Consider the following 15,058-nt stretch of genomic DNA (forward strand, 5'->3'; position numbering starts at 1 on the left):
TTGACAAAATACAGACAGAATGGCATATTCAGTTTTTTTCTTTTGAAAATTAGAAGCATCAGACTTCTCAGAAATTTAATTGAGTTTTCTTTTTCAGATGACGTGAAAAGGAAAGCACCATCACGTTTCTCTTTACTATGGTGGGTTGCTTTTGGTAAGACTCTGAAACAGCCCTGTCTGGTTCAGAACAAATGAAGTCCAAAGTGGTTTTCAAATGCTTTAAAAATAAAGGTTAAAAAAAAAGGAGAAAATACTGTGGTTGAGGTATGATTAAGTTGAAAGAAATGTCTTGTGTGACATACATCTATCCCAGGAAAAAAAATGAAGAAAGGGAGCTGCTGGGACAAGAATTTAGAAAACGTTGAATATGTTCGACAAGAGAAAGGTGAAATTAAGTTCCCACACTCAATAACGGGGCGAAAAAAGGAAAAAAAAAAAAAAAACATGAAGTCAAAAAGATGCAAAACTCGCCACTATTATGCCTACACGGGATGGAAGCAGAGAAAGAAGTGAGCATCTGCATGTTGAAGAGGGGAGGGCAGCAGCGAGGAGGTTTGGGTCCCGTTTCTACCTCCTCAGGTTTTCCCTGCTCAGAAACGACGGCGACTCCGGCGCGGCGCGGCGCGACGCCGGGGGACTTCAGCAGCAGTGCTTCTAGCTGCCTTAGGAAGCTCAGCTGCAACATCTGGTCCAGAAAAGCAAAAATCTGATCTGTATTCTGATGTATTGAACAGACTGTATGAACGGTGGTTAGAATCAAAATTCAGGGAAGGGTGAGACTGCCCTAAAGCTTGTGTTTCCCGGTGAAAAGGGACGGGTGAAGCAGCCCGGCGCGCTGTGCAACGGGAGTGAGCTTTCAAGGAGAAAGCTGCTTTCATGGATTGATCACAGCAGTTTCTTCTGGCCACGTACTCAGCCAAATCAGATGTGATCGTTAACGTTCCTCGGCTTTGATTTTGTGTTTTTCAGTGTTTAACTTGTTTGAATCTTTAAAGGGCAGCTCAGCGCTATGATCACCGCGGCTCAGGCTCGTGATGAGGAAAGGCGGTCGTGCCGCTCAGCTGCTTACTCCAAACTGCTCCGCATCGTCACGGCGGACGCTGTGAGCCCCACTCTCCCAACGCTATTCTCCCTGAGTAATTTTTCTGCAGAAACACTTGTTGACTTCAGTGCATGAGTGAATTTTATTCTCACTGGCAGGAGGCCTGATTGCAATTTTTGTTGTAGGAACAAATTGTTCCCCAGCTTCTATCCACTAACCATTACCCATCAACCACAGATATTTTTCTCTTTCTCTTGCGGGAAATACTAGTGAAACCTTACACTGGGCAGCGGTGCTTGGGAGCACCTGCCCTGCTGCAGAATAAGAAGCAATAAAAAAGGTGCTTAGAAACAGGTAGTTCCTGGAATGATTGTTTCCTTCTGGAAACAAACCCCTTCTCAATATTGTTCCAGATGCACAACCAATCCTGCCGATAAAGCAGCCGTAAGATGCAAGACTGGTTGTTTGTGGTCATTTGCTAAATCTCTTCCAGGAAATAGAGAAGTGTTAGGATGTTTAGGCTACTGCCACTTCTTTCTAAAATATGTTGGCAAGTTTTCCACTTTTTTTCTTTTTAAATATATTGAAGCGAAGGAGGATCCCCCACCTTCCTCTGGAACTCACCTGATTCATCCCTCTGTATTGAATATTTTTCTGTACGACATCTTAAGCTTCCTGGCTGCTTTGGCATTGGAAATGGGTGGGAAAATGCGTTAGCGGGAAAGTAAGAGCAGTGCCACCAGATCTGGAAGGAAATAAATGTTGCAGTAATTTTAGTAAACTTTACAGTAGCAAAAGAAGTAAAAGAGAGGAGGCCAAGTGGTCAAGCTTCCCGCTGACCTAAACGCTGCCCGTACTCCCCACCCAAGCGGCGGGGCAGACGACGTGCCTGCGGGGCCCGTGCGGTGCGACTACCTGAACCCCCCTCTGCTACAGAAGGCCAACGGGAGGAGAAGGGCAGACTGCAAGCGAGATAGGGAAAATAACCCAAACTAACCACAGGCGAGGCTCTTCGGTTTCGTTTTGATTTGTTTCCCCCCCCACACACACACTCTTGTTTCTTAAGGCATTGAAACACATGAGCCCATTTCTTTCGCTAAACCGCAGTCGCCTGCTGCAGCCCTTTGCCTGCTGCAAAGCAAGAGCTGGCAGTAAGCGGACTCATCCCCCGAGGAAAAAAAAAAAAAAAAAAAAAGAAAGAAAAAAAAGGGGCTGGAAAGGGCTGGCCAAACGCCAACCCTGAATACTTCTGGATACAATGGGAGCTAACCCGAAATCAGGCCGGCTGCCAGGCCCAGGACCCGTGCGCAGCCCTAATCTCCGGCGCAGGGGCGGAGGCAGCGTGATTAGGCGTCCTCGGCTCGCCCCTCACTCCGAGCGACCCTCGGGCGTCGCAGCGCCGGCCAGACCTTTTCCACCCAGAACATGACAGCACGAAATAAAAGATTTGGTTCAATTCCTATCACTTGGGGGAGGGGGGGAGAGAGAGAGAGAGAGAGAGAAATCTGAGGTCAGTGAAGGAAAATATTAATACCTGTGTTTGGACAGAACTGGAAAGGAAAACATTTATCACAAAAAAGCAAGATTTTAAAGCTATTTTTTGCACGGACACATAACTACACATGAATGGCATTGATTTCCTTTTTAGTAGGAAAAAATCCGCCTTAAGGACAGTAGGAAAAAATCTGACTTAAGGACAGATTCAAAAACGTTGGTGAGGAGGCAACGTCAAACTAGCAGCCCCCTCAACCCCAAAATATGTATTTTGGCTATTGGCGGTGACTTACGGGCTGTTTGCATGAGATAAACTTCCTTGACACCACCACCACCATCCAGCTAATTCCCCTCATTAGGCTCAGTTATTCACCATCTGTCCGTACAAAAAAATAAATAAAGAAAAATAAAAAGGGTCTGAATATTATTTCTTCATCACAACGTGCAGGCAATAATAAAAGACATCACGTGAAAAGCCAGCTGGAAGCCGGATACTCTGCAGCCAGAGCCGCGGGGCAGCGGGAGCCGCGGGGCAGCGTCGCTCCGCTGAGGGCTCCGTCGAAACACAGGGAGAAATTGTTCAAACAGCTCGTGGCTTTCAGCTCTCAAGCTGAAGCACCTGACCGAACCAGCAAGGCTTTGGAAGAATAAAACCAGCCTTGCCCTCCTCTCCCGACACGCGTCTCGGCGCCACTAACTAATGCTCTTGTGCTTTCTTCTAAGCACAACAACTGCGCGGAGAAGCTCGTAGCTGAGCCCGAGGGTAAATACTGGCTCTCGCTATCTACGAGCTGGCTACAGAATTAATCACTATGCAAAACTGGTTAGCTACTCATCACGGACAGTTTTAGGGAGTCGCAGGTACCAAGAGAAAGACAGACTTGCACGAATATTCCTGTATGCCCTTTCTCCCTTCTTGCTACAGAAAGAACCACAGGATATTGATTGGCTTTTTTTTTTTTTTTTTTTTTTTTTATGATTGATGGGAATGAAAGAAGTCTCCCATAGGATCATATAAATAATTTATATAACGCACGCAGTGGTTGTCAGTACTCAGCCAGACTCATCCCAGCTATAATTTTGCTTGGGTCTACGGCTTTCCGTCTGCAAAGCAGATAAATTAAATGTGTAAAAGAGAATAAGGAAAGAATAAAAAAATACCAGTAATCCTCTCTGGCAGCAGTTAAAATATGTCTTGCTGTATAATTCAAATCTAAACTGTATTTTTGGAAAGGTTATAAGGAAATTACGCCTTGAACTGCTTTGGGATCTTTGGGTGGAAGATGCTACGTATACGCAAAGTTGCTGGTAAGCCACCAGGACCTGAATGCTACTGCTCTGAGCACAGCTGATCCAACGTACGTGTAAAGGAGATGTTACAGGAGTGTTTTAAATCAGGGAGCCAATCCAGAAAGTATTAAAGTATATGAGCCGCCTGGTCGTCCTTAATGTTTTTAAAGCGAAAAACACTTGAGATCCTGATCACCAGAACTATCATGTTGTTACTGCTCATCGGAGCACACTCCACCCACTGCAAAGCTATGTGAAACCGCAGCTACCTGCAGCGAAAACTAAGCTTTGCTTGTTTTCCTTCCTTGTTTTCCATCACCTTGCCTTGTTTTCCATTTCTTCCTTAAAAAAAGGAAACAGTTGAGTTAAACTTTTCATTTCCACATCACAATGAAATTAGAAGATCTTGGTTCACTTACTGTTTTAGACTTAGAAGACTACATCTTATAAGTTACTAAAAAATGGAATATTTTCATATATTAAGGGAGTTAAGGGAGGGTTTCTTTCTCCCGTAAATATTCCTTTCAGAAGGGAACTAACTGTCTACACAGATTAATTTAGAAGCTGAAATAAATTTCATTACCTTAAGGAAATCATGGTTTGCTACAGAAGCCCAAGGAAAACCTACGTTATTGATTTTTTCCTTTGTACATCACACCAGCTACTATCTGAAATAGGCTTGTGCTGGGGGAGGAGGGACAGATACAATTTTATCTATCGAAGTCAAAGCACAAAGCGCAAACGTCACAGTTCTCAAAACCTTCGTCTCGGCAGGAAAAAAAAAACAAAAATGAAAAGTTACGCTTATTTAAATTTCTTGTTTGGGATTTTAAGTCTTTTAAAACTCCTTCCTAATGCACAGTTACAGAGGCATTTCAAACAACAGGACTCAAGGACTAAACGCGCTTGTGGCTTATTTTACGTAGGTAATCCTCCGCTTAGCCACCGAGTTGCTTTCGGCATTAAGAAACTATTGCATTTTTCCTCGATGCTCTCGGGCGTTAAGAAGTTTGCGTTTTTCTCACCGAAACGCGTGGACGCGGAGGGAGGCGACGGCGGCAGCGGGCAGGGATGGAGCCGCCCCGGCTCGAGCCGGCGCTAGCGCGGCGGGAACGGCCTCGGAAAAACTCCCGCCAGGTTCCTTAACGCCGGGGCGGCGTCCGGCGCGGGCACGCGGCTTTCCACCGCCCGGCGTTTCGCACCTGCGGCCGCGACCCGCTCCCGCGCACCAGGGGACGTTACCCGGAGGATCTGACGGTCCCCGGAGACTTTGAATCTGTGCTGCCGTTAATATTTATATCCGTAAAAGCAGGGTATTTGTATCCGTTAGAGCAGGGACAGAAAGGAAAGCGGCAATGACTTAGCAGTTTTTTAGGCATTAAATGTTTTAACCTGTTACGAGTCGAAATATTCCCATCATTTCAACACGGAGCAAATGTGTGCCTGTAGACAAAAAGCAGCAGTAACTAACTGTCTGCAGCAAAAACACAAAACCAACGATATTAATTTCAATTACCGGCCGTGAATTGCACTTAGGCAACATCGGAAATCTTCTAAAAAGGAATAACGTGATCAGACACATCAGTTAGGCTTCTCTTTATAAGCAGTTTTCTGCAATATTTACTTTCATCGGCATCCGCCTGTCTGCTTCCACATCACAGCAGGTTCCTGCAGGGCGAGAGCCGCGAGAATAACGAAACGCACGGCTCTCCGGTCCTGGAGATCGGCCTCCAGCACGCGCGGCCGTCACTCCAGCCGCAACGCAACGCAACGCAACTCGCGTCTGGTCAGAAGAGCTGCGACGGGCAGAGAGGGCCCGTCCATCGGGCGGCCCTGGCGCATCAAGCCGTTATTTCTCTGTTCCTACGTATTTGCGGTGCTGCGAGGTGAGGTTTGCGTTCAAAGGTGAATTCGAACGCTTTGGGACGGCTCACAGCACTGTTTTTAAAGCAGATAGGCTAAACCTACTGAATTATAAAAATAAAACCTTTCCCAAGACTTTTCCAAGATGAAGACTATTATTTGTTACATATTTTACTGAACAGGGATAGTCAGGGCTTACAGCGAGGCCGCTACGTAACCCAGCGTACGGAAGAGCCAGAGCGATTCGGGTGAAGTAGGTACCTCCTCTGCACTGCAGACCAAATAAAGTAGCAAGTTAATATTTGTTTTCATAAAGTTAATTATTTAGAGTGGCAATAGCAAGTCTCCAAAACACCTGTAAGCTACTAGTAGGAGGGAAAGCTGCTTTCTTCACGATGTGCACCTGAGGAACTGCAGGCACAGCAAGGAAGCCTAGAGACAACAGCAAACACAGGAACGGGTATTAATGCTGCGAGTTCTGTGTTTTACACCCTAACCACCATATACGCTCGTTTTCTGACCACGAGCAGGTAGACTTTAAAAAGACAGCTTTGCTCAAGCAAAGACTTCTGTTTGCTCAAGAGGAATGAGTTTAAAGACATGAAAATATTTAATTCTCTGGATTTCTCCACGTTCAAAAAATAATGCTTGGAAGAAAACTCAGGAGCAAGATGCATCTGGATGCTGTTTTAGAAAAAGGGTGGAAATGCTACCACACAGAGAAGCAAACATACAGTACTAAGTACCTACCTCGTCTGAAGGATTAAATTTGCCTAGCTACATTAATGGCAAGAAAAAGTTATTTTAGTGTGAGCAGCGCTATTGCCTATCCTTTCATAAATGAACTATCTCTAAATTCTAGATGGGATCATTAATCTAGAGTAGCTAAATGGGACCTCACAAGAACATCGTATCATGATTAAAACCTGAAAATGTGCTGAGCACCAATGAAACGTGAGAATCAAAGAAGCGAACCCCATCAGAAATGTTCATTACTTCCCATAAAATAACGCCATGCTATCCTGTGTTTTCCTGGGTTTACTGCTGGTAGAGGGGGAAATCGGTACAACGGCTCTTAACGACAGGGCTCTGTACACTAGCTGTGCTGAACCGCGGAGACGGAGTCGCTCAGTAGTAAACCTGAGATGATGCCGTGTTAACAGGTATTTTTCTATGAACAAACATCAGAGATAAAGGGAATGCTATAAACGTCTCTGAAGAAATATTAATAAAACATCTGGTAGAGTCATGCCGGAGCCCTGACTCGAGGGCTGGTTCGGTTTGCAAGTCACACGAGTGACCGGTGTGGAGGCACAAGCAAGGGATGATGATAAATGAGGCAGCAGCAAACTGAATACCTGATCACAAGAAGGCATCCTGGAGAGTTGTGTTAGCCCCACTCTGTTAAACAGCTATATTGATTAATTAAAAGAGCTCACTAAGAAGAGAGCAGCCCGATGGTCAGGTTGGGAGGTGACAATAAATTTCACGGACACCACCATAACTGAGAGAAGGAACTCAGAAATGTTACACTACTGGCCAAATAGAGATTTCTAGCCAGGAAAAATACCAGAAGTAACCCATCTGTGAGAAAGTAATCCAAACCAAGGAGATAAAATTCAAGCAAAATAGTCAGTGAAGCGCTGTGACCACAGGGAGAGAGTGGAGAAAGGGAGGGAGGTGCACGAAGCCTGCCGGGGCAGCTCTCCGGAGATGCTCTTGCAGCCCTGCGCCACTCCGCTCACAGGGGCTGGCAGCACACCAGCACCCAGATGTTCACCTGGGGACCTGAGTGATGATACCGACCTTGGAGAGAAGGCATCCTACCCGCCGTCCTGGGCGACGTACGCACTCAGGGCTATGCGACCTCCTGGCCCTTAGCCTTCTTGGGTGAACTTCTCTGCTGTCTTCTTGCACGTTTCTCTCCTGGAGCACAGATTCAGGTGTATCCTGTCCCCCAGCAATTTGTATTGTTGGCAGCCAATACAAATCTTCACAAATTTGCCCAGAAGAGTGGTGGTTGAGTGCCTGCAAGAAAATGAACTTGCACAATGATGCAAATGCCATACGTGCTCTGCTTCCTTTGCTGTCGCCGTTGTCGACTGGCATTGCTGAGCAGGAGAACCGATTTCAGTAGGTGCTCGCCACTTGTGCCCCTCTCAAAAACACAGAGGGAAGGAGAACAAACAGGCAGGTGTCTGGATTGAAAAGATAATGTGAGGATCACTCCAAGGTATAATTCAGGGTCAGCAGAGAAGCTGGTGGGAGGGATGCTGTGCTCAAGACTTGGATCAACGCATAGAATTTGCAAACTTGGCAGTTCCAGTGAAGGTCCCAAGGACCTCCAAGCTCTCTACACTTCTGTGGTGAAAGAACAAACAGTATTTTTAACGGCATATAGCAGAGTAGCCCATCAGATTTAGAACCTGATGGTCCTGCTGGTGAGGCACAGGGCATACCTACTTGGACATACTTGAATGTGCTAAAAGAGTTTGGCAATTTGTGGAGAATATAGAGAAAAACAACAAAGCAATATGATGTAGAGTACAGAGGTATTGATTGTCCTGACGCCAAGTGCAAAATCAAAATATGCAAAAGCCTGATTCATAGAATCAGTGAGGCTGGAAGGAACCTCTGGAGATCATCTAGTCCAACCTCCCTGCTCAGCACGGTCACCTAGAGCACGGTAGACAGGGTTGCATCCAGGCGGGCCTTGAAGATCTCCAGAGAAGGAGACTCCACCACCTTTCCGGGCAACCTGCTCCAGTGCTCCGTCACTCTCACAGGGAAGAAATTCCCCCTCACGGTCAGGTGGAACTGCCTGATTAAGAAAAGGAATGCCAGAACTGGCTGAAGTGTTTTAAACAAGCACAAAAGTAAGTGATAAACAGCTAGTAAATAAGTGACCATGAGAGCAGAGAAAGTCAGGAAGGAGTGTTTCAGGCAGGTATGATTTTTAAAAATAAATTAATTTTAAAGGGAGAAAGTCTCACAGATTAACAATCCAGTATTTTAAAGAAGTTAGCATTTCCCTTTGAAAGTGTTATAATGAAAAGCTGTGTAGTGAAATATTTGCAAAATCTGTTTCATTGAAAAATTTATGGTATTTTCTAAAGAAGAGAAAGCTAAAACAAAAGAAGTCATCTCCTATCTTTCAACAGGAACATTGTGGGGTTCGGGTTTTGCTTGCCTAGTTCTTTGCATTATTTTTGGCTGTTTTGTTATCGAAATTTGCACCGAGCCCAGAAGCTGTGACTTCCTGGGTGAAGCACCAGCTTCCTTGCGTGCTGCAAGCAGGACCATGCCCGCAGACGGAAACCCAGGAGCCCCCACGGTGCCTTCGCCGCAGAGCGTACAGGAGCCCCCAGGGCTCAGGGCCGCCTCGCTGCCGAGACCAGCAGGGAACGGCTGGTGAGAACGGGACAACCAGGCCAAAAGAACAACATTACGTCCACATTTCTAGTCACCCTCAGGAAAGGGGGGAGAACCCTTACGGGTTCAGCTCATGCAAACCACATTCACAGCAAGGCCTTGCTAGCCAAAAGTGTTCACATATCGCTGTTAGAGTGAAGTTATTGGGGTTCTTACTCAAAATATGGTGTAAGTAGATGGTCTAATCTGGTAGATGGTGCATTGGTGACCCTACTGTCCCAGTCCAACCTGAGAAACACATGGTCTTTGATAACGTCCTCGCTACCCTAATAAATTCCCTCCTGCTTCCCAGACATACCTTAATAATGTTGTCCTTGAATACTTGTGACATAATTTGGGTAGAATGAGATATTAACGCAAGGTGCATTTGTTCTCTACAAAACCCACACCTGCTGACTTGGGGAAAAAATAAATCTGTTTCTACAATCTGTGTGGTACGCATTATTGTTTTAGCTGCAGCTTTGCAACCAATAGTCCTGCAGTTATCTCAAACTTTTGTCAAAAAAGCCCTCACATCCATGCCGTTTCTAGAACAGTGTAGAGTATCATATATGTGTACCTGTATCTATAAATATATCACAAGAACTTTAGAGAAATACGCTTCCTAATAGGATATTTTTCTTAAAACAATCTTACATTATTACCTTTTACAGATTTACTGCAAGTCGATCGCTTTGCCATTTAAGAAACCGCTGCTTCGACGTTTCGGAGCGCGCTGCCAACAGGAAAGCCCGAAGGGAGGGGTATCGGCATCGCAGTCAGAAATCAGCAACCTTGATCAATGGTCTCTCTTGCTCCGAACCGCGACAGCGCGTCACACTGCAACGCTGTCCGTTTAGCTTCCTAGGAACATAAAGAAGAGCAGGCTGGAAAAAGAGAAAAATGGAAGGAAGAGCACTTTGTGCTTGAAAAGCCAGATCATACGCTTCCAGACAGTGGTACCTCTTTCACGAATTTTTTGTTTTTTGTTTTAATCTAGGCCTCGGAACTAAGGAATACAGCCATGCATTTAATAGCCAGCAGACCTATGGAAACATCACATTAAATCTTAAATTAGCACGTCCTAAATGAGAGCTTTATTACAGGATTCACTGCCAAAGACATTTGCATTATTTATAGAACAGCAAAAATCTCACTGCAGACAAAGTTAAAAATGCTATAAAGAAAATCTTCAATTCTTTCAATTTTAGAATAAGGAGTTATAAAGTGTTAACTAGGTACTCTGAATAAGAGAAAGTATTTTAATATTTTGAATATGTCAAAGTAATACAGAAGCCAGTGAAGACGTCTTTATGTCCCCAGCTATATTGCTCCTGTGAATGTCAGAAGCACCCACTAAAGAAAAAAAAATTAATTCTAGAATCCGCACCAAAAGAAGCCATTTTAATAAGCAGGAAGCGTGATAGTTGAAGGACACAGCACATCTGCACGAAGCACGCGCGCTTCCCGTCGTCAGCCCAGCGCGCCCCGCGACGCTGCCCGGGGCGACGGACGCGCTCGGCCCCCGCGAGCTTCGGCTCCGTAAATCGCCGTCCCAGGCTGAGCAGCACCCGCTAACGGCACGCGCCGGACGGGCGCCGGGCGTTCACAGCGCAGAGGCCGCGGGGCTGGCCAGCCGGACCCAGATTTTATACTATTGCACTAGGAGAGTGGTCCAGGTTGTACCACCAATATTACATTATGTTCCTATAAAAGAAACAGCACAAGAGGTTTGTAAACATAACCTGTAAAAAAAAAAAAAAAAAAAAAAAAAAAAAAAAAAAAAAAAGCTTCAAATAATGTTTTACCTAGTCGAGGTAAACAGACAGTGCAAATATTCACCAGGTGCACTTGCAGTAGAACTAAAAGAAATCAGTTTATTTTGCAGTAAAGAAGATTTAGCTTAGTTATCAAGAAAGTCTTTCTTCCCGTACAGATACAGAACCACTGAAATAAAACACTGAAAAAAGCTGTGGACTGTGTTTTATAGATTTTGAAGAACAGTACAGAAAAATACCCAGAGATACAAGAATGGCCAAGGCCAATATTCCTGTGTTGCAGGATGACATTTATCTTTATTATACCTCTTGCAGGCCAAGAGTTGTTACTTCTCAATACTTGTGTAAACTTTAAAACTTAATGAGCATTTTTGTTTTGATTGAATGAGCACCAAAATTGAAATAAAGAAAAGTAGTCAGCTATAGACACAAGCCAAGAAAAGTCACTTGCACATCGCAGTTTCCTGAGCTAGAACCCCTGTGTTAAGACCTGCAGACGTTTCCCTCTCTTCAGTTCACACTGGCAACTTTACGTGGATCTTCACATTATTTAAAAACTAAGCTCTTTCTCTTTTTAAGACATTTACCTTAATTCTTATCCATTTCCATATTTGGTTCTCTCTTTCACATTTTTTATTATTCTCACTGTTATACAACTTTCATTTTGTTTGTTTGTTTCTAAACCATACACCATACTCATGCATTTCAGAAGTATCAAGGAAAATTTGCAGGGTTTGCAGGTCTTCCTCCCTTCCTTGAAGTCTCTTGATAGAAAGGAGAAATACAAACATTGCAGATGTGAAACAAGAGGTTTGATTTCCTAAACTGACAGGCATGAAAAATAATTTAATATTGATTTAAGGTCCATTTTAAAATATTTTCAAAAAGAGGAGGAGTTACATAAGTAAACTCGTATTTCTCTCTACAGTGTTTACAGAGGACAACTCACAGCAATGCACCACACTCCAGTTTTCAGGGATTTCAGGCTGCATTTGAGCCTCTGCCCTGTCTAGAAACAAGGTATCAGCTACCCACAGCGCATCTGCTAAACCTGTGCAGCAGCACGTCCTACACAGAGAGCAAACAGGGGCCAATTCCCACTACAGAAACTCCCAGCGCTTCCTCAGTTTCACAGAGGTAAATACCAGAAAAGACTTCCTGTAAGCAGACATTTCTTTAGAAGCTCTTAGTTTTTTTCACTGCAAGGAAAAAGCTGGTGCAAACCATCTCCAGTGTCTTGTTGTCAAGGATATGACCGGATGGCACTCAAGACTGCTGCAGCATTAGAAATAATATGTGTTGGAAAATATCTTTGTGCTATGAAAATGCAGTGGTCAAGACAGACTGAATAAGCAGGCTAGGCTGCCACTTCACTTCTGCTCAGTCACTGGAAGGGAAGAAACCACCTGTATTTTCTTCAATTTAGCTTAAAATTTCTAAGCTCTTAAAATTCCTGTTCCTTCTTAGATTCCTGCTGATGAGCTGAACTAGTCTCATGTCCTACATGTTCACACTTTCTCATCTACTCATCTACCCAGCCAGTCATTCCATCACAGAAGGCCCTCAGATTGGTTAAGCAGGATCTCCCCTTGGTGAATCCGTGCTGGCTACTCCTGATCACCTTCTTTTCTTCCATGTGTCTGGAGATGACATCCAGAATGAGCTGTTCCATCACCTTTCCAGGGATGGAGGTGAGGCTGACCAGCCTACAGTTGCCTGGGTCCTCCTTCTTGCCCTTCTTGAAGACTGGAGTGACACTGGCTTTCTTCCAGTCCTCAGGCACCTCTCCAGTTCTCCAGGACCTTTCAAAGATGATGGAGAGCAGCCTGGCAACAACATCCGCCAGCACCCTCAGTCCCCGTGGGTGCATCCCATCTGGGCCCATGGGTTTGTGGATGTCTAGCCTGCCCAGAAGGTCTCTAATCCTATCCTCCTCAACCAAAGGAAAGTCCTCCCTTCTCCAGACTTTCTCCCTCACATCCAGGCTGCAGGATTCCTGGGGCTGCCCTTAGCAGTGCAGACTGAAGCACAGAAGGCATTCAGTAATTCTGCCTTCTCTGTATCCCCTGTCACCAGGGCCCCCGCCCCATTCGGTAGTGGGCCCACATTTTCCTCAGTCCTCCTCTTGCTGCTGATGCATCTGAAGAAGCCCTTCCTGCTGTCCTTGACATCCCTTGCCAGACTCAATTCCAGCTGGGCCTTAGCCTTCCTCGCAGCATCTCTACATACTCTGACTGCATTCCTATAATTCTCCCAAGTAGCCTGTCCCCTCTTCCACTTTCTGTGTACTTTCTTCTTCTGTCTGAATTTGGCCAAGAGCTCCTTGCACACCCATGCAGGTCTCCTGCCCCTTTTGCTGCACTTCTTACTCATAGGGATGCACCACTCTTGAGCTTGGAGGAAGCGATGTTTGAACACAAGCCAGCTCTCCTGGACTCCCCTTCCTTCTAGGGCCTTAACCCATGAGACTCTACCAATTAGGTCTCTGAAGAGCCCAAAGTCCGCTCTCCTGAAGTCCAGGGTTGCAGTCCTGCTTGTTGCCTTACTTCTTTCCTGCAGGATCCTGAACTCCACCATCTCTATTGTCAAATTGCTCATTTTCCTGCTGGGTCCTGAGCTCTGATAGACTGCACTATATGTGCACCAGTTTACCTCACTTCTGGGGAAAAACATATTAGTTCTCTTCAAAGAGAAAACACAGCCATGATTAAGGGGATAATTTGTTCCACAATTCAATTACTCTGCCAGGGACAATCTTTCAAATTATTCCAGCAGGATTCATGTCTTCACACATGCTCATACAATGATCTGGGCATTTACTGCACAGTCCTATCAAGCTATAAAAACACTCCTCTGACAAATGATAGTGTAGCTCTCATTTTCCTTGGTAGCTACCCACCTCTTTGGAAAAGCAGGAGGGGAACCCACACCTGGCCATGTACAAAGAGGTGGAAGGATGACCTAGAACTGCAAATCATGGTGGTATTATCAGTTAGAACCGTTTTACATTAAAAAACACAACAGAAGAAAAAAGACTCTCAGGGCAATACGCTTAAGAGGCAGGGATGCCAATAAGTAGTCTGCAGACACTTGGCATGTATGTCTCTGTTGTTTAACTGTACCAATTGCTGTTGAAGGCCACATGCTAACGCATGACCCTCCACTCAGGGGATGAAACTCCACATCAGACACAAGGGATTTTATTACCCCAGCCTCCGCAAGAGTAGTGTTAGCACTTGAGGTTAAAGAGAAGGATATAAAGGAGAGCTTTCCCATCTCCTTCCTCTATACCACCACTGGAAGACTCGAAAGCACTCTAAAAAACAAACCCCTACCATGGGAAGGAAGCTCAGTCCAGGTGAGTGCCTTCATCTCACTGACATGCTAAGAATTCTTAACACTTATCCTTCACCATTTTTACACTGGCTCCTCGCTGCTCTTTCCAACAATCCTTTTTTAAATGAGAGCTCAATTAACAGGTTAGGGTATAGGAAAAGGATCACAATGATGTCTGTGTCCTAGCAATTCTGATCTTCAGACATAGAAAAGGATCGCACTGTCACATTGCCCTAGGTCTTGCATATACATAGACCATAAAGATTGCTTCCATCCAAAAGAGCAGGTAAGTACATACAAACAAGTGCAGACTAAATGGGACATAAGATTATCGACAGACTTATTTTTTGTGGTTCCCATGAGGCTTTAGAAGAAACAAGTACTACAATCATGTTACAATTTGTAAGTTTTGACTTTAAGACTATGTCAAAGAGAAATATCAAGAGAAGTAACAATATAGCAAGCAATCATAAGCGGAAGGATAAAGAAATGTCTCACCTCTAACAGCTAAATAAAGGACGTAAGAGCAGTCTGATTTCAGTGACCACACAGGGTAACAAAATTAGACTAAACAATTCAGATGGGATAACAAAATTGGCTACATCTGCTTATATCCAGTTTTCAGAACTTAAAATTCAAATTTTAAGTATCAATTATCTGTAGCAGGTGGCCAGCCTGCTACAACTTTACTATCTTAGAAGCACTACTATCTGTATCTAAATCTTTACTGAAGAATATGCATGCATGTTTTATATATATATAAATAAAAAAGTATCACATTTTGTATATACGCACACATACTGTATTATATATATATATATTTTATATATATTTTATTATATAT

The sequence above is a fragment of the Rhea pennata genome, chromosome 5, assembly GCF_028389875.1.
Source record: "Rhea pennata isolate bPtePen1 chromosome 5, bPtePen1.pri, whole genome shotgun sequence".
Classification (NCBI taxonomy): domain Eukaryota; kingdom Metazoa; phylum Chordata; class Aves; order Rheiformes; family Rheidae; genus Rhea; species Rhea pennata.